Raw genomic sequence first — 19,176 nt, 5'->3', positions numbered from 1 at the left:
TTGGGACATTATCTTTCATACAGTAGGTGGTCTACGAAATAGTTGCTGATACTAATGATAATTCTGGGGCTTCAGCTCATCTATGCCATACTTTCTTCTTTTATTACTAAAACTGACCTATATACTTCACACTGGTCTCTTGATTTCTCACCTGAAACTTTGGATTATTCTATTTCTTCCATTGGAAATGCTTTCCATTCTAGATTTACTTATCAAAGTCTAAACCATCTTAAAAGGCTGCATTATCACCCTCTGTGCGAAGCTGCCTCTGACGTTTTTTGGGGGAGATATACACTTCTTCACCTCCCCTCTCTTCCTCAAAGAACCACAAGGGCTACCATTGATGGAGAACCGAATACATGTCTCACAGGATGCCAGGCATTTTATACGTTGTCTCACTGTACTCTTCAAACAAATTATAAGTGTACATATGAAAACTCTGTGTTTCCATAGATGAGGATACTGACAGTAAAAGAAATCGACTACTTTGCCTACATATAAGAAGTGATGAAGCCAGTGTGAAAAATTCTGACTTCAAAACCTTTTCTCTTTCCACCATATTAAAATAGGCCTCTAAGGCCTTATGATTTTCTGTCATAAATTCTTCATGATTATAATCGTACTTGTTAGGCTGTGTGTTTGATCTTTGATGACAAGATGAAATCATTTCAGACTTTATAAAGTATAGAATAGTTAACTATAAAATTTCTATTTTTAAATATAATTTCACAAATATTTTTGAGTACCTAATGTGAGCAAGGCATCTTTCATACTAATAATAGATTTCATATTTAAATCACCATCTGTGAGGCATTTTTCCTATTCTATCTTTTAAAAAAATACGTTCTGATGAGAACACATGGACACAGGGAGGGGAACATCACACACCAGGGCCTGTCAGGGGGTGGGGGCCTAGGGGAGGGACAACATTAAGAGAAATACCTAATGTAGGTGACGGGTTGATGGGTGCAGCAAAGCAGCATGGCACATGTGTACCTATGTAAAAAAAAACCGCATGTTCTGCACATGTACCCCAGAACTTAAAGTATATAAAAAAAAATTGTTCTGTGTCACTATTGTATCTGCTAACTAGATAGACCTTGGTATTGGGTAGACCAGTGGCCTTTAAATGTATTTTCTTTTTTTGACAAATGGACTTTTACAAGGAAGTCAGTGAGTAGTGAAGGAGGAGCTGCTCTAGGCACAGCTGGGGTAAGGAGGGGGCGCTATTGGGTGTGGCGGGGAGGTCAGGGCACCTTCTCAGGCCCCTCTTAATGCCTTGCTGCAGCTCTTAGTGCTTCCTTGTGGAAACACCAGTGCTTTGTTGATAAAAATAATGAAGTGAAAATAAGAAAATAGAGGCTATTTGTGTGTGTGTGTGTGTGTGTGTGCTTCTGAAATTTTGAGGCCTTAGTGCTTATTCTGGACTCCTAATTATAGTAATTTTGTAATAAACAAATAAGCAAAAGTGAGCTGAAGTACCTAAAACACCCACAAAACTGATAAAAATAAAGACAAACCAGGACAATAACCACAGAACTATGCAAAGGATATCTTGATGAACTCTTGAATATGGCGGCTGACCCCTTGGTGGTAACTTAGGGTTTTAGTCATGTTCATACAACTCACAGCCTTTAACCCTCTCCGTGGTCTTTCCTTGTCTCTTCTCCAGACTACTTAATGACTCTCTCTCTCTTCCTCTCGCCCTCACAGCTCCTAGGATTAACTCATTTCCACTGTCTTCTTTTGAGGTCCATCCACTGTTCCTTGTTACTGTGTGCTCTAGACTCTACACATTTGTAGAGTCTACAATGAATATTTTATAAATGCCACCTCCACACATTTGCTTACGTGGTCCTTCTACTTGAGTTTTCATGAAATCCGATGGTTTCATAAGTATTTGGTAGTTCCTCCTGCGTTCATTCTCCTTCCTGCTGCCTTGTCCCTTCGACTTCCGCCATGTTGGTAAATTTCCTGCAGCTTCCCCAGTCATGCTGAACTGCGAGTGAGTTAAACCGTTTTCCTTTGTAAATTACCCAGTCTCAGGCAGTTCTTTATAGCAGTGTGAAAACAGGCTAATACAACATCCAACATTAATTCATGCTAAGGAAAAAGTAAAGCCCAGTAAGGGAACAGAGATGTGTAGGTGGGTGTTATTTTAGATACCATAGTCAGTTATTATATTGGCTACCAAGGCCATTTTTCTTCTTTATTTTATTCATTTATTTAACAAATATATAAATGAAATCTCTGTCAACACTGTTCTAAACCTTACAAATGAATAACAGAGAGATAATGTTCTCTCCCTTAAAGGATGTATTGATTACTGAGGGAAGATGAATACAAGTGTTTGTGTATACACACACACACTATTATATATACACATATGCAAACACAATCACAATCACACATGCACACACAGAAAATTACATTATTATCCAAAGGCTTTTGATAGAACTTCATCAGTAGACAGTATTCTAAATGTCAGTTATTCTAATAGGACCTTAAGCGTCCATGACTTGTGTTACTGGTAGTTTTCTCAGATGAGGATTTACTTATTGGCTAGTGTATGTGAACCAGTCAAACAGCTGGTAAGGAACTATAGTGGACTTTCAGTATCTACCTTTCAGGACAGCTTTGTTATTCTCTACTTCCTTAATGTATTAAATTATAATGTGGGACTTTATTTTATTTTATTTCTAGTTTGGTTTTTTAATAGAGAAATAACTCCTTAAAAGAAAGTCAATTGCTAGCATTGGTAATCAAAGAAAAGAAATTGAAGAGATTTAAAGACATGATAGTTGCTAAATAGAATGGCCTAGATGGCTCATGTCATTTCCTTTTCAGTTTTATATGCCACATTTTATGGAATCAATAATATGCCATGTGCACATTCAGGGTTGTGAATGAGGAGGGTCCGTGGAATGGATGTGGCACAATGTGCTCCAGAGATAGAGATACTGTTATCTTGCCAAAGGCTTTGTTGAGGGCGAAAGCCTTGAGCTAAACCTTGGACAGTGATAAGGATTTGCCAGGAAAGGGGATTGGGAAAGAATTTCTAATCACACAGGATAGATCAAAATGTTTCTGGGTTTAAATAATTATAAGTACTTCTTTCTGGCTAAAGATACATAGATCGGGTGCAGGAGTGGAAAAGACAGACTGAAAGGTGCCTCCAAGAAGGAAAGCTTTTAGACAGTCTAGACATCTTGGTCTCAGCAGATTGTGGTTTAGAAGGAAATAAGAAAGACAACAGGAAGATGAATTAGGAAGATAGTAAAATAATCTGGTAAAAAGAAGAATTGGATTGCTATTTTTACCCAAGGAACATTCAGTGTTTCGCATGCTGGTATAGGGAAATTATATCCACTGTGTCCATTTATTGACTTTGTATAATTAAAGATGAAGGGGCAAGAGGGCTGCAACTGAAGTTAGAAAAGCTTATTGAGAAAAGATATTATGAGTCTGCTCTGTGCCAGGAACTGTGTTGCTTAATTTTCATACGTAATCTCTAATCCCAAAACTTTGTGGGGAAGATATTATACCCACGTCTATTGCTAAGAAAAATAAGTTTCAGAGAAAGTAAATGTTTTGCTTCACATTCCCTAGCCAGAGTTGTGATTCTCACTCAGCTCTGACTTGGTCTAAAACTCTTATTTGCTCCCCTATACCATGTTGCAGCAGATAGACAATGAAAAGGATTAGGAGGAAACTAAACAATTCTATGATTCTCAAAGTCAGTCTCCAGCTCTTTTCAATTATAATAAATTAAAGCAGTAAAGGAATAATACAAACCACTGAGTCCTCTTTGAACTCATTTGGCTCCCTAGAATAATTGAACAAACATACCTTTACTATCACAGTTACATTATGAAGAGAAAACCCAGTGTATTTCCTTCGAATACTTGTTTTGGTTGATTTATTTTCTTTCTTACGCCTGTGTGCTTCTGTGTAATTAGAGACGAATTTAAAGTAGAAGACAGTTTTCATGAAACCTACTCATCCTTGTAAAGATTAATAGGGAGCGGAGGTGATAACGCTCCATGCTTTTAGTCAAAACAGATTTTCTATTATATTACCAAGTCAGAACACATGGGAAAAGAACACTTTGTGATATCATGTTTAAATTTAAAAAGGGTCATTATTTTTCTTGGAAAACGTAAACATTTCTTGATTTGTTTGTTTTTAATTCTGAAATTATATGACATTGGATATTAATACAGATTATGAATTGGTACGATTTCAGGTTTGATCACATTGCCTGCTAGTGAGCCAATAAGAGTGAGAAATTGTTTGATGTTGGTCAAAGCTAGGAAGATTATGTGGATGCAGAGCCTGCAGTAGAGTGGGGATCAGGAGAAATGGATGGCTAACTACTGAATTCTAGAAGAATGTTAAAAGCTTGGAGGCCTTCTAGTCTTAGAAGAGAATAACAAGGAAGGAAAAGTGATAATTTGGAGTCCATGATGCAAAATATTTTCAGTAGAGATACCATACCTCACTTGCTCTTTCTTAGCCATCGGATGAAGCCACCCATAACCCCCTACCTAAATAGTCCTCCTTGGGTCACTCTTTATGATATCATTTTTAATTTTCTTGTCACAAATTTACCACAATCAGAAATTACCTTGTGTATGAATCTCTTTACTCGTCTATTTTTTTCCGTGTTATTTTCTAGCTTGCCCACTAAATATAAGCATTGTGTGGTCAGGGATCTTGTCTGTGTTGTTCAACTCCTTATTTTTATTGCCTAGTATAATGTATGCCACAAAGGCTGCAACTCTTACAAAGTTTTTGAATAATTTAGTAAATGGATAAACTATTTGTAATGATCCAAATATCGTTTAATATTACCATGAGTCAATATTTGTAAAGGGCTTAAAACAGATACTTGAATATGGTAAGTACTATAAATAAATTTGTTAACTAAATGAATACTGTACTTTCTTAACTAAAATAAAATTATTTCTGGTGAATAAGAAAAGACAAGCATTTGACTGTATGACTAAAATAATCAGGACATTTATTAATAGCTAATACCTTATAAAAGAACTTCTAGCTATAAGTGGTTTTGTTCACTTTATAGGGAACTTCAGGGAAATTAAATCTTTGGCATTAACTGAATACCTGTCTTAAAATTAATTCACAATCAAAAAAGGGAAATACAAAATAATTGCCCTTCCCTTGTACTTCGTGACATTCTATACTTCTTATGAGAGGACAGTGAATTATAATTGGCTATTTACTTGTCACTGATGCTTTATTGGAGTACAAGCTTCATGAGAACAAGCCAAAACATCTGTCTTATCACTTGTCACTGTTGTGTCTTGAGAATGCCACCCAGTGGCTGGCATAGGGTAGGTGCCTCCAAAACGTTTAATGAAATAATGTGTTAATTTGGGGTGGAAAGAGGTGTCAAGATAGTTTTGGAAACTTCCTGAATCTTCACATAAAAATAGATGGAGCAGGCTGGGCGCAGTGGCTCACGCCTGTAATTCCAGCACTTTGGGAGGCAGAGGCGGGAGGATCACGAGGTCAGGAGATTGAGAACACCCTGGTCAACATGGTGAAACCCCATGTCTACTAAGAATACAAAAATTAGCTGGGCAGGGTGGCACACACTTGTAATCCCAACTACTTGGGAGGCCGAGGCAGGAGAATCGCTTGAACTCAAGAGGTGGAGGTTGCGGTGAGCAGAGGTCATGCCACTGGACTCCAGCCTGGTGACAGAGCAAGATTCCATCTCAAAAAAAAAAGAAAAAGCCGGGCGCGGTGGCTCACGCCTGTAATCCCAGCACTTTGGGGGGCCGAGAAGGGCGGATCACGAGGTCAGGAGATCGAGACCATCCTGGCTAACACGGTGAAACCCCATCTCTACTAAAAATACAAAAAATTAGCTGGGCGCGGTGGCGGGCGCCTGTAGTCCCAGCTACTCAGGGGGCTGAGGCAGAAGAATGGCATGAACCCGGGAGGCGGAGCTTGCAGTGAGCCGAGATTGTGCCACTGCATTCCAGCCTGGGTGACAGAGCGAGACTCTGTCTCAAAAAAAAAAAAAAAAAAAAAAAAAGATGAAGCAGCTTGACAGATAGCAAGACCAAAACCCATGGTCAAGATTTAAAGCAAAAATCAGGATAAATTTTTCTCTCACAAACCTGAAAGCAAAAGTGAATGGGAGCAAACCGCTAGTAACCACAAGACTTGCATGCTATTGGTATTTGAACAAAACAAGATAGGGAGAAGCAACAAACCATCAGACAGATCTGATGGGGGGGAACCCAAAACAGCCCACACAAGTGCACTGTAGATCATGGTGAGCCAATGTGAGAATAAAAGCTGACCCACCAGGACTCCCTTCTGGGGCAGGAACCCACTGTAAGGATGAACTGCCGTGAACAAAATCAAAATTCATCAAGAGAGCAACAATAGAAACAAAAGAGAAAGAGAAAGAGAAAGACTAGATAAAAGTAAGAAGAGAACAGAACCTGAAAAACTCAGAAAGATAGATACCATGTTTTCACGATTATAGGAAAGAACAGAATAACAGATTTTGTGAAATTAGAAAAGCTATCTGAACATAAATATTAACAACAGAAATGTATTGAGGTCAAATCTCATAAAAGTAACTTAAAAGGAGAGAATGAACAGAAAAAGGGGAAGACCATTATTTATATGGCCAATTCAAGAATTTCTGAATATGCTCAAGAAACAGAACAACAAAAATCTTTGTAACTTACTGTTTCAAAATGAGTTAGAAAACAATATAAAATGTAAATGAGCATCGCAAATTATAATTAGAAAACACAGCAATGAGATGACAGAACTAGGAAAGAAGGGGAAATATGGGACAAGAGAGACCCTCTCATACTGTTTTATATTGTTTTATCCTCAGAAAAGGAAAGAGAAGCGAAACAAAAGGCAGGTGGCCCAGCGCCTAGGAACCAGACCCAAAACCAAGGAACCAGATCTGAAACCAGGCCTGGGCCTGCCTGACCTAAGCCTGGTAGTTAAAATTCCACCCCTGCCCCAGCAACTGTTGTTATCTATAGATTCCAGACATTGTATGGAAGGACATTGTGAAACCTCTCGTTCTGTTCTGTTTCACTCTGACCATCGGTGCTCACAGCCCCTGTCACGTACCCCCTGGCTTGCTCAGTCGATCATGACCCTCTCACGTGGACCCCCTTAGAGTCGTTAGCCCTTAAAAGAGACAGAAGTTGAGCACCTGAGGAGCTCGGATTTTAAGACGCTAGGCTGCTGATGCTCCCAGCTGATTAAAGCCACTCCCTTCACTATCTCGGTGTCTGAAGGGTTTTGTCCGTGGCTCGTCCTGCTACATTTCTTGGTTCCCTGACCGGCAAGCGAGGTGAGTAATGGACGGTCCACGCAGCTCCTTAGGCGGCTTTAGCCTGCCCTGTGGAACATCCCTGTGGGGGACTTCAACCAGCCGGAGCGACGCAGATCCTGAGAGAGCTCCCGGGTAGGCATTTGCCCCGGTGGGACGCCTCGCCAGAGCAGTGTGTGGCAGGCCCCCGTGGAGGATCAACGCAGTGGCTGAACACCGGGAAGGAACTGGCACTTGGAGTCTGGACGTCTAAAACTTGTAAGACTAGTCTTTGGAACTTGCCCACTCATTCGAGTGGAAGCGTGGCCTGATCACCCCACGGCGTGCCTTTATCGGGCTCTGGTTTGGTTTTTCGGTCCTTGGCTGATCGCTCTTTGGTTTTTGTTTTTGTTTTGACTTGGTTTGAATTGCTTGACAGGATTGATCTTGGGAACTTGCCTACTCCATTCGAGTGGCAGCGTGGCCTGATCACCCACGGTGTGCCTGTGTCGGCGCTTTGGTTTTTGTTTTTGACTTGAGTTAGATTGCTTGATACTTTGGTTTTGACCTGGCTTGGATTTCTTGATACTCCGATTTTGGTTTTGATTCTGGTTTGGGGTAAACTGTAAAAGTGTGTGTGTGCCCTTTTTACCCGTTCTTTGTTTTGTAGTGTGTGTGTGGTGCGAGCGTGGTGTTTTGTCTCGAGGAGACACGGGTCAGGCACAAAATAAGCCCACCCCGCTAGGAACTATGTTGAAAAATTTCAAGAAAGGATTTAAGGGAGATTACGGTGTTACTGTGCTACCAGGAAAACTTAGAACTTTGTGTGAAATTGACTGGCCAGCATCTGAGGTGGGTTGGCCATCAGAAGGAAGCCTAGACAGGTCCCTTGTTTCAGAGGTATGGCACAAGGTAACCTGTAAGCCAAGGCATGCAGACCAGTTTCCATACATAGACAGTTACAGCTGGTTTTAAATCCCCTTCTCCCGCACAGTAGTTAAGAGAACAGCAGCATAAGTGGCTGGCAGAGGCAAGGAAAGACCAGCAGAGGAAAGAGAGAGAAAAAGAGGCAAAGAGAGAGAGAGGAAAAGACAGAGAGGAAGAGACAGAGAGACAAAGAAGGAGTCAAGAAAAGAGAGAGACAGAGAAAGATAGAGGCAGAAAGAGAGGAAGAGACAGATGCAAAAGGAAAGTCAGAGAGAGAGAGACAGAAAGTCAAAGAGAGAAAGAGAATGAGAGAAATATACAAGTAGTTAAGAAAAAAACAATATACCCGATTCCTTTAAAAGCCAAGGCAAATTTAAAACCTATGATTGATAATTAAAGGTATTCTCAGTAACCCTGTAACACTGTAATACCACTTTGTTGTCAGTGTAAACAAGGGCGTATCTGGAAAGCACTGAGGCCTTCCTATCAAAAATCCTTAACCCAGTAACCTGCGGATAGCCCAGATGTGTTCAACCTGTAGCGGCAGCTGCTTTGCTAACAGAAAAAAAATAAAAAATAAAAAAAGGCCATCTATACCAATTCTAAGTTAATTTAGACTAAACAAGATCTTATTAATAGCAAAGAATAATTGAAATCCCAAACTTACAAGGTTTTCAACAAAAGTAAAGTTTGCTAAAAGTTAACAGTGTAACGTGTATTATAGTAACTTCTAATCTTGTGGCCTTAGTCTAGTCCACAGACATAAAGTTCGCTTTAAAAAAAAAAAAATGGTTATCTTCAAAAGGAAAAAAAAGAGGGGAGGCAGAATTTATGTAAAAAGAGTGTTATATGGTAAATTCTTGTCCTGAAATAAATTAACTGGTTGTTTTAAAAGAAAATGTTTGTAATAAGTCAGAAAGTTGAGACATGTCGAAGAATTGTCTGCGAAAGTCGTGAAAGAAAAAAGGTTATAAAAAAATTTATGCAAAAAATGTTGTATAATTTAAAAGTAATAAGGCCTCCTGAGTACTATTGAAGAAACAGTTTACGTGCAAGGTGTATAAGGAAAGTAAAATATACCTTTGGTAAAAGGATTATAAGGAGGCATAAGAATGTGGATTTTTACCGACATTAAAAAGTTTAAAAAAATCATTGTTTTGAAAGTTTAAGCAAGTTTTTATTTTATTTTGTTTTATTTTATTTTATTTTATTTTATTTTATTTTATTTTATTTTATTATACTTTAAGTTTTAGGGTACATGTGCACAATGTGCAGGTTTGTTACATATGTATAAATGTGCCATGTTGTTGTGCTGCACCCATTAACTCGTCATTTAGCATTAGGTATATCTCCTAATGCTATCCCTCCCCCCTCCCCCAACCCCACAACAGTCCCTGGAGTGTGATGTTCCCCTTCCTGTGTCCATGTGTTCTCATTGTTCAATTCCCACCTATGAGTGAGAACATGCGGTGTTTGGTTTTTTGTCCTTGCGATAGTTTACTGAGAATGATGATTTCCATGGATAAGCAAGTTTTGAAACGTTAATTGTAAAGAAAATTCTGTGTGTAAACATATTAGCTAAAGTTAAAAAGGTATCATCCAGTTTTTCTGTGAACTGGACGTTAAAGTAAAAACATAACAGGTTTTTCTTAAAGCACCAATCTCCTCTTTAACAAAAATTATAAAAGGTTAAAAAGAGTCTATAAAATCCTTCTTATGATCAAACATGAAAAATTAGATGAATATGTCTACAAGATTTTATTAAAATTAAGTTTAACATTAATAACACTAATATAAAGGTAAATTTGGCTTATCTAGTATAAAAATCATACAAAAAGCACTGTTAAATGTAAAATGGTATTTGGCTTTCTTTGGTCTAAAAACTAATAAAAATAGGTGCTAAAGGAAACATTCATTTTACAAGAAGATCATAAAGGTTAAAAACTTAAAACAAACTTTGGCAATTAAGACAGCATACCAAGATGCAAATGCCTGGTTGGAATGGATCAAATATTCCATCTGCAAACAAAAGCAACTGTTAAACAAAAGCAATTGTTATGCTTGTGCACAAGGCAGGCCAGAGGCCCTGACTGTCCCCCTTCCACTAAGGTGGTCCTCCAGTCGGCCAGGCACGGGCTGCATGGTAGCTCTTTTCCAGGATTCTACAGCCTGGATTAATAAGTCATGCCAAGCTCTCTCTGCTATATCCCAAAGTCTGGCACCTTGCGGGTCAGCCCCCGAGGGCCATCCAGCCTCCGTCTCCCAACACTAAGTTCACTTCGTTGTCTCTCACGACAGGGAGGAAACTTAACATTCCCTGGAGACCTGAAGGGGTGTGATGAGCTTAAGAACTTTCAAGAGCTTATCAGTCAGTCAGCCATTGTTCATCCCCAAGCGGATGTGTGGTGGTATTGTGGTGGACCTTTACTGGGCACCCTGCCGAATAACTGGAGTGGCACTTGTGCTTTAGTCCAATTGGCTATCCCTTTCACTCTGGCATTTCATCAACCGGAAGGAAAAAAATAAGACATTGTAAAGCAAGAGAAGCCCCTTATAGTTCTTTCGACTCTCATGTCCTTTTAGACGCAGTTGGAGTCCCATGAGGAATACCAGATCAATTTAAAGCTTGAAATCAAATAGCTACAGGATTTAAGTCAATATTTTAGTAGGTGACAGTTAATAAAAATATAAATTAGATAAACTACATCTATTACAACCAACAGCAGCAAGCTTTTAATGAGTTAAAAGAAAAACTCAGGTCAGCCCCAGCCCTGGGGCTACCTGACATGACAAAACTTTTTACACTCTATGTGTCAAAAAAAATAAAAAATAAAAAAATAAAAAAATGGCAGTTGGAGTTTTAACCCAGACTGTAAGGTCCTGGCCAAGGCCAGTGGCCTATCTCTCAAAACACTAGATAGGGTTTCCAAAGGCTGGCCCCCATGTCTAAGGGCCCTGGCAGCAACGACCCTGTTAGCACAAGAAACAGATAAGCTAACTCTTAGGCAAAACCTAAACATAAAGTCCCCCCATGCTGTGGTGACTTTAATAAATACCAAAGGACGTCATTAGCTAATGAATGCTAGACTAACTTGATACCAAAGCTTGCTCTGTGAAAATCCCTGCATAACCATTGAAGTTTGCAAAACCCTAAATCCCGCCACCTTACTCCTGGTATCAGAGAGCCCAGTTGAACATAACTGTGTAGAGGTATTGGACTCAGTTTATTCTAGTGGGCCCAACCTCCAAGACCATCCTTAAACATCAGTAGACTGGTAGCTGTACGTGAATGGGAGCAGCTTCACCAACTCCTGCACAGTGACTCTGAAGAAGACGATAAGCCCTGCTCCAGTCACACCTGGAAGCTGACTGGTCCACGCATGGCTGAAGCATAAGGAAACTCATCGCGGGACTCATTTTCCTTAAAATTTGGACTTGTACAGTAAGGACTTCAACTGACCTTCCTCAGACTGAGGACTATTCCCAGTATATACATCAAGTCACTGAGGTAGGATAAAAGATTGCTACAGTCCTATTATTTTATAGTTATTATAAGTGTACCGGGACTCTAAAAGAAACTTGTTTGCATAATGCTATTCTATCCAAGGTATGTAGCGCAGTCTCTAAATGTTACGTTTGTGGAGGAACTGTAATAGGAGATCAATGGCCATAAGATGCCTGAGAATTAGTGCCTACGGACCCAGTTCCTGATGAATTCCCAGCCCTAAAGAATCACCCTGATCATTTCTAGGTTCTAAAAGTCTCAATTATTGGACAATATTGCATAGCTAGAAAAAGGAAAGAATTCACTCATTCTGTAGGATGACTTAGTTGCCTAGGACAAAAACTGTGTAATAGTACCACAAAAACAGTTACATGGTGGAGTTCAAACCACACAGATAAAAATCCATTCAGTAAATTTCCAAAGTTGCAGACCGTTTAAGCCCACCCAGAATCCCACTGGGACTGGACGGCCCCCACTAGGCTATACTGGATATGTGGACATAGAACCTATGCTAAGCTGCCTGACCAGTGGTCAGGTAGTTGTGTTATTGGCACTATTAAACCATCTTTCTTCCTACTACCCATAAAAACAGGTGAACTCCTGGGCTTCCCTGTGTATGCTTCCTGCAAAAAGAAAAGCATAGCTATAAAAAAATTGAAAAATAATGAATAGCCCCGTAAGCAAATCATACAATATTATAGGCCTGGTACTTAGGCACAAGATGGCTCATGGGGATACCAGACCCCCATTTACATGCTCAACTGAATCATACGGTTGCAAGCTGTTTTAGAAATCATCACTAATAAAACCGGTCAAGCCTTGACTATTCTGGCCCAGCAAGAAACTCAGATAAGAAATGCTATCTATCAAAATAGATTGGCTCTCAACTACTTGCTAGCAGCTGAAAGAGAGGTCTATAAGAAATTTAACCTTACTACTTACTGTCTACACATAGATAATCAAAGGCAAGTAGTTAAAGACATAGTTAAAAATATGACAAAACTGGCACATGTGCCCATACAAGTGTAGCATGGATTCGACCCTGAAGCCATGTTTAGAAGGTGGTTCCCAGCACTAAGAAACTTTAAAACTCTTACAATAAGAGTTATAATAGTAATAGGAACCTGCTTACTGCTCCCTTGTTTGCTACCTGTACTTCTTCAAATGATAAAAATCTTCATCGCTACCTTGGTTCACCAAAATGCTTCAGCACAAGTGTACTATATGAATCACTATCAATCTATTGCACAAAAAGACATAAGTAGCAAAAATAAGAGTGAGAACTCCAACTAATAAAAAGTGAGAGTCTTGAAGAGGGGAAATGAGGGACAAGAGAGACCCTCTCATATTGTTTTGTACTCAGAAAAGGAAGGAGAAGTGAAACAAAAGGCAGGTAGCCCAGCGCCTAGGCACCAGACCTGAAACCAAGGAACCAGATCTGAAACCAGGCCTGGGCCTGCCTGACCTAAGCCTGGTAGTTAAAATTCCACCCCTGACCTAGCAACTGTTGTTATCTATAGATTCCAGACATTGTATGGAAGGACATTGTGAAACCTCTCGTTCTGTTCTGTTTCACTCTGACCATCAGTGCTCACAGCCCCTGTCACATACCCCGTGGCTTGCACAATCGATCACGACCCTCTCACGTGGACCCCCTTAGAGTTGTTAGCCCTTAAAAGGGACAGAAGTTGAGCACCTGAGGAGCTCGGATTTTAAGATGCTAGGCCACTGATGCTCCCAGCTGATTAAAGCCACTCCCTTCACTATCTCGGTGTCTGAAGGGTTTTGTCCGTGGCTTGTCCTGCTACAGTAACCTACTCTTTCAAAATGAGTTAGAAAGCACTAAGAAAACAATATGAAATGTAAAAGAGCATCACAAATTATAATTAGAAAACTCAGCAATGAGGTGAGAAAACTAGGAAAGAATTAGAATTATAAGAAATGTATTTTAGAAATGAAGACTAAACTAGAAGGGACACAAGATTGAATAAACACAAGTAATACCTTAAGATAAATTGAAGATAAAAAAGCAATTGCTTTTAAATAAAAAATATAAAAAGGATTTGAGATAAAATGACAAATATTGAAAATAGGCAAAGCAAAGATCTCATTACTGTCTGAAAATATTTAACCAAAATGAAAAACACCTAGTTATTTTTCAGGAAAATTGTTGTACTTTAAAGAAAAAAATCCCTTGGGCATCTCAGCTAAAATAATACTATATTTATAAAGGAAAGTAAAATAGATTGTCAATAGTCACAGAAACTTCCACAAGGCATGTCATAGAAACCAGAACTATTTTTCCCCAAAACCAGCCATAGAACCTAAAGATATTACTCTAACTTCCCTACACCTTTCTGTGTAAAAACTGGCCATAAAGAAATTATCTGACCTACTTTGAGTATAAATCATAAGACCTCCATTCCAGAAAGGGCCCTGCCCCACATGCAGAGAAAGCAAAGGTACACAGAGAGAGACTAAGAAGACTCTAAACAGGCAGGCTTTGCTGGGTTTCGTCATTCAGCCTGTTGTTAGCACTAGATTATACCTTTGCCTAATCATACTTTTACACAGCTGTCCATATTTTGTTGAGCCTAGGCATAAAAATAGATAGTTTTTCTCCTGAATCTTTGGGTCTTTGTTCTGAATGCTCCCATGTCACATAAAAATATGATCAAATAAATTTATATGCCATTTCTCCTGTTTATTTACCTTTTCTCAGTGATTTTTAGGTAATCTTCACAGGGCAAAGGGGAAATTTTCCCTTGGCCCCTGTAAGTGTGTAATGACTAAAATGTCTGATTACATAGATGTCAAGCAACTATAAAAATGAGAGCCAAAAGGAGATCACCTATGTAAAATCATTTTAACTGCTTTTAAAATTCATAATTGGTGGGTTTAGTATTATCATGAGACTAATGTTTATGTAATGTAAGATAATCAAATCATTAATTTTATATTTAGTTCTATCATTTCCTTTGTCCTTTCCTCACTCTGCTCACAGAAAATGGGCTGGAAATAAAGACAAACTCATTGAAGCTGAGCATCCCTAGTGCCCAGATTTTGGTCTTAAAATATCATTTATTATTATCAAAGCGAACAAACAAAGATTCTTGAAGGATAGACCTGGAAAATCTTGATATACCAGAGAGCATGGAACTTACAAAAGATTATAAGGCTAGTGTTAAAATAATTCACAAGACAACTTAATTTAGTGAAGCTTACATGGGCCAAAGATGGGACAATTAGAGCTTCAATAAAGATAAAAAGAATGTGATGGCTTAAAACCTATCAAATATGAATAAATGCATGAATTTATAATAACATTAAAAAAAGAAAAAGTCATTGGCTGTATTTTAATGATAGTAGAGAGCAAATTCATAATCTTGAAAACTAGATAAATAAAAGGAAAGAATCAAGCATTTATCCCATATATCTTTATGAACTTTAAACAGCTGAACAAAATATTAGATGAAGGAAAACATTTCTTTATGGAATTAAGTATTGTATGAAAATGAAGGACTAGAATGAGAATATCACCATTTTGCAACCCCCCTCCATACTCATTAAGTACCAATGGCTGTTAACATCACAAAAGAGCAAAACCCAAATATTTTGTAGCTCCTGGTGAAAGAATGCAATGTTATTTACATTCTTACCAAAGGGATAGCACCTGAGTCTGATTAAGCCTCTGCATCCAGCTGCCAATTTACAACTGAAGAGAATATTGAATTGCACCATGAATTTGCAATCATCAAAATCTAGAATATGGGATACTAATGATTAAATGGTCTGGGTTTTGTAAAAGTAAAAAGCAAGAAAAAGAAAGTGATGGAGGGTAATCCTGTATGGTAAAAGCAAATTGAAAGATGTATCAGTTTAAAAATAAAATAAAATAAAATAAAATTAGACAAGTCAAGGGAAGCACCCTTGAATAAAACCTTCAAATAATACAAATAAATAATTACTATATGAGTTACTTTTGGAGGGATGAGACTGTCATTGGGATGGGAAACATGTAAAGCCTTCTCGCATGACTGGAAAAATCTTACAATAATTTGCTAAGCTCTTTAGTGGGTTTGTGTGGTTTTTCTATAACTTGTGTTTTGTTTTACAGTAAAGAGGTCAGAAAATTACTATTTCATGCGAGTTTATGCAACTGAATCACACAATATCTAGAACAATCTGGCAATGTGAAACAAATAATGCAGAAGCATCACAAATCATTTACTGTCATATGAGGCTACTCTCAAAACTGATTGTTTCCAGCACTTCTTTGGTAAATTACACATCCCCAGGTATTGACAAAGGGCAGAGACAATCTTTTATTATGACTATTCATTCCTCTGTTTAATGCTATGTTTTGCTGATATTTTTCACTAGCAAAAAGTGTAATGAGTGGTAGCTATTTTAAAATCTTAGGTACTTTAAATAAAAAGTGGGAGGTGTAATAGTTTTATCACATGAAGGGTATAATATGTAGTTGCAAAGTGAGATGTTTTTTCTCATTTCATACGAGTTAAATTGCATTTACATATTTCCTAATTATCAACATTGCAACATTGGACCTCTTGACTTCAGCGAACTCAAAAGAAATACTGGGGATGAAGGTCCTTGAGTTCTTATTAAGCTTCCAGGAAGTAAAGGAGATTTAATTTGTGTCCTGATAAGGCTGAACACAACTTTAGTTGGTCTCAATTAAATCATATCTCTCTCTCTGTTCCTTTTTGTTTGTTTTGTTTTGCTTTTGGATAATACTAGATAAAACAAAGTATAATGCTTTTTTTTTAAAAAATAAAAAAGCACTTCTTTGTAGTAAGTAATAAGAGTAAAGGGGTACACTAATTTTATTCAGCAACTAATATTATATTTCTTAATATTCTGGTTATCTCGATGTCTGTATCTTGCAGTCTTCATGACAAGTCTCTCAAGTAATTGTTACAACCACCCCCATTTTGCAGATGTCAAAACAGCTCAATCCGTTGTGATTTGGTAATTTGTTCAAGGACACTCAAAAAGTAAGTGGTATAGCTGAAGTTTGGGCCAAAGCTTTTGCCTCCAGATCCTGTGTTAATCCCCCAAATAGGTCGCTAAAGTAGTTTCCAGCATCCTTTCTCTGTATTTACTTTAGATATTACCATCTTGAAAATTCTAGATCTCCTTAAAATACTAAGGCAAAGGGGAGCTGTCTTTTCCTAATCAGCTATTTATCCAGAAAAGAGATTGAGATTTAATAAACACATTCCCCTAAAGTTGGTTTCTTTAATGTCTTTTAATCATTGAGTTTCAGATTTCATTGAGATAACTTAACAATAATTTCCAGGCACCAGAACCCAAATATGGTAGTCTTCAACTTAATTGTTAATATGCAATTAAGTCTATTAGGGCAAGTACAAGAATGATGGCAGTAGAAAAAGGGGGTGAGAAATAAGTAAATTATTCAGAAGAATGGAGTCAATTTAGTAAGGCTTCATTCTTGCACTATTTTATTTTCCCCAGATTAAAAAAATATGCCACGATCCTGATCACTTCCTTAGAATCAATGTTTTTGCCTTGGCTCTCTTTTGGCACTCAGTCTGTTGGAGAACAGGTAGGGTTAAACTTCATACAGGAAGAGCTTTTGCCCTCACTTGGTGCTAAGGACAAATAAACAATCACCTATGCAAATATCACAAGCAAGGGGAACTGTTATCTACCCATATACTAATTACTCAAGTATTTATTACAACAGCAAGGCACCAGCAGGCTAGTTGGATATTGTTTTGGGCATACTTGAATTTTTGGATAAACTCAATCATTGCATTTTTAAAACTCCTTACTCTCTTCTTTTAAATAACCTTTATTCATTTTCTCTACCCAGAAAAATCTAAGCTCTCAAAATATAGGCTTAAGTAGAATGATGAGCAAGATAGAAGGAAGGGGAGAAGAGGTTGAGAAGAACGATGTCCTTCAATTCAAAGCTGTTGTTGAACATGTATTGTGCACAGGTGACCCATTGTACACATGGACTTGGGTGCATTTTTTTATAGAAGATTTAAGTGCTGAAATCCACCATTTACTCAATTCTTAATATTCTTAATTATTCTAAATTAACATTAGAGGCAGATAGAGTGTATTTCCATTCTACTCTCTCTCCAACTCCCATCCAGTACTTATCTTTCCTTCTTTCCAGTCAGCTCATATTTCAGTTATAATGACTTGTTTAGTAGACCATTCTATACTAAAAATTTTATTTGATTTGGAAATTCTGGCCTGTGTGTTTTTTTCCTTGAAATCAGTGAATAGAACTGGATTAAGAGAAATCTTTTTGAAAATAATGATGAAAACAAGAGTTTAACAATATATAACTAGCAATGCTGAGGTTAAAACTTGCCAGTGATAGCACCTTCCCATGAATAACTCTGTGTGTGCGTGTGTGTGTATTTGCGTGTTATTGTATTATTTATGGAAGGTAGAGTCTTTCTATTTCTGCCAAGTTATCATATTTCCCCAGTGGGCTATGAGGTGCTTCTGGCCTCTCTTCCTGCTGTAGGTATCATAGGACTATGGAAGCGCATCCCATGGCTTGGGCAGAAAGTTATCTCAAGAGTTCTGCGTTCTCCATGGGAATTTCCAAATTCTCACAGTAATCTAATTCTAAAAAACCTAAATACTTCTGATATTTGTAAGTAATTGTTGAAAATGCAGGTAAATTTTAACTTGGAAAGAAATATATTGTAATTTAAAAGTTCTGAATCAAAAAAGTAATTTGCCCTTTTAAACAATTGAAATGAAAAGTTTCTGCCAAAGTGGCAGAAAGAAGGCTTTCAGACAGCCTCTGGGGAAAGCTCAAAGACTTCCACTTTGGTTTACTTTACACCTAATAATTTTAAATGACATTTGAATACATTATGAAAAGATATAGTAGTACTGATGTGCCAGTGCCCACCTCAAAGAACTCTGAAAAGACTTGCAAACCAGTGACTCTAGATTGGCTTCTTTTATCATTCACACCCAATTAAAAGCACAGGAAAAGCCTCAGAATGAGTAGAAACTTTTCTGCGTGACCATTCATGAGGTATTAGGTTGGTGCAAAAGTAACTGCGATTTTTACTTTAAGGGCGAAAACCATGATTACTTTTGCACCAATCTGATAAATAAGAATTTAACCTCAGGAGGAAGAACAAATCACCTTATCTTATAGAAAGTGCTGGAGATGGTGAGTAACTAATCTAGGCTTGTGATTCAGGGAAAAAACTAAAGGTTCAAAATATTAATTTTACTTGATAAGTGAAGTATGCTTCATCCATACATTGGAATCCAAAGTCATCAATTTTAAAAAACAACACTAATTTACATTCCCACCAACAGTGTAAAAGCGTTCTTATTTCTCCACAGTCTTGCTAGCATCTATTGTTTCTTGACTTTTTAATAATTGCCATTC

The 19,176-nt window shown here is 37.9% G+C and overlaps 1 protein-coding gene across 4 annotated transcripts in view; it reads left to right on the top strand.

The window, feature by feature from the left end:
• The window catches only part of PTN (pleiotrophin), a 115,063-nt gene that overhangs the window by 66,482 nt on the left and 29,405 nt on the right, over positions 1–19,176 (top strand). Inside the window, exon 1 of one of the 4 annotated variants that reach the window (XM_012512344.2) lies at positions 6,830–7,363. The exons of 2 other annotated variants lie outside the window; for them this stretch is intronic. The gene's annotated coding sequence lies outside the window, so the exon portion shown is untranslated. Of the gene's footprint in view, positions 1–6,829; positions 7,364–7,581; positions 7,601–19,176 lie in introns of those variants that run through there. One more of the 4 variants, XM_030826096.1, reaches the window with a different exon arrangement.

This window comes from Nomascus leucogenys, chromosome 13 (assembly GCF_006542625.1).
Source record: "Nomascus leucogenys isolate Asia chromosome 13, Asia_NLE_v1, whole genome shotgun sequence".
Classification (NCBI taxonomy): Eukaryota; Metazoa; Chordata; class Mammalia; order Primates; family Hylobatidae; genus Nomascus; species Nomascus leucogenys.
This window is presented reverse-complemented; position numbering and strand designations above follow the sequence as displayed.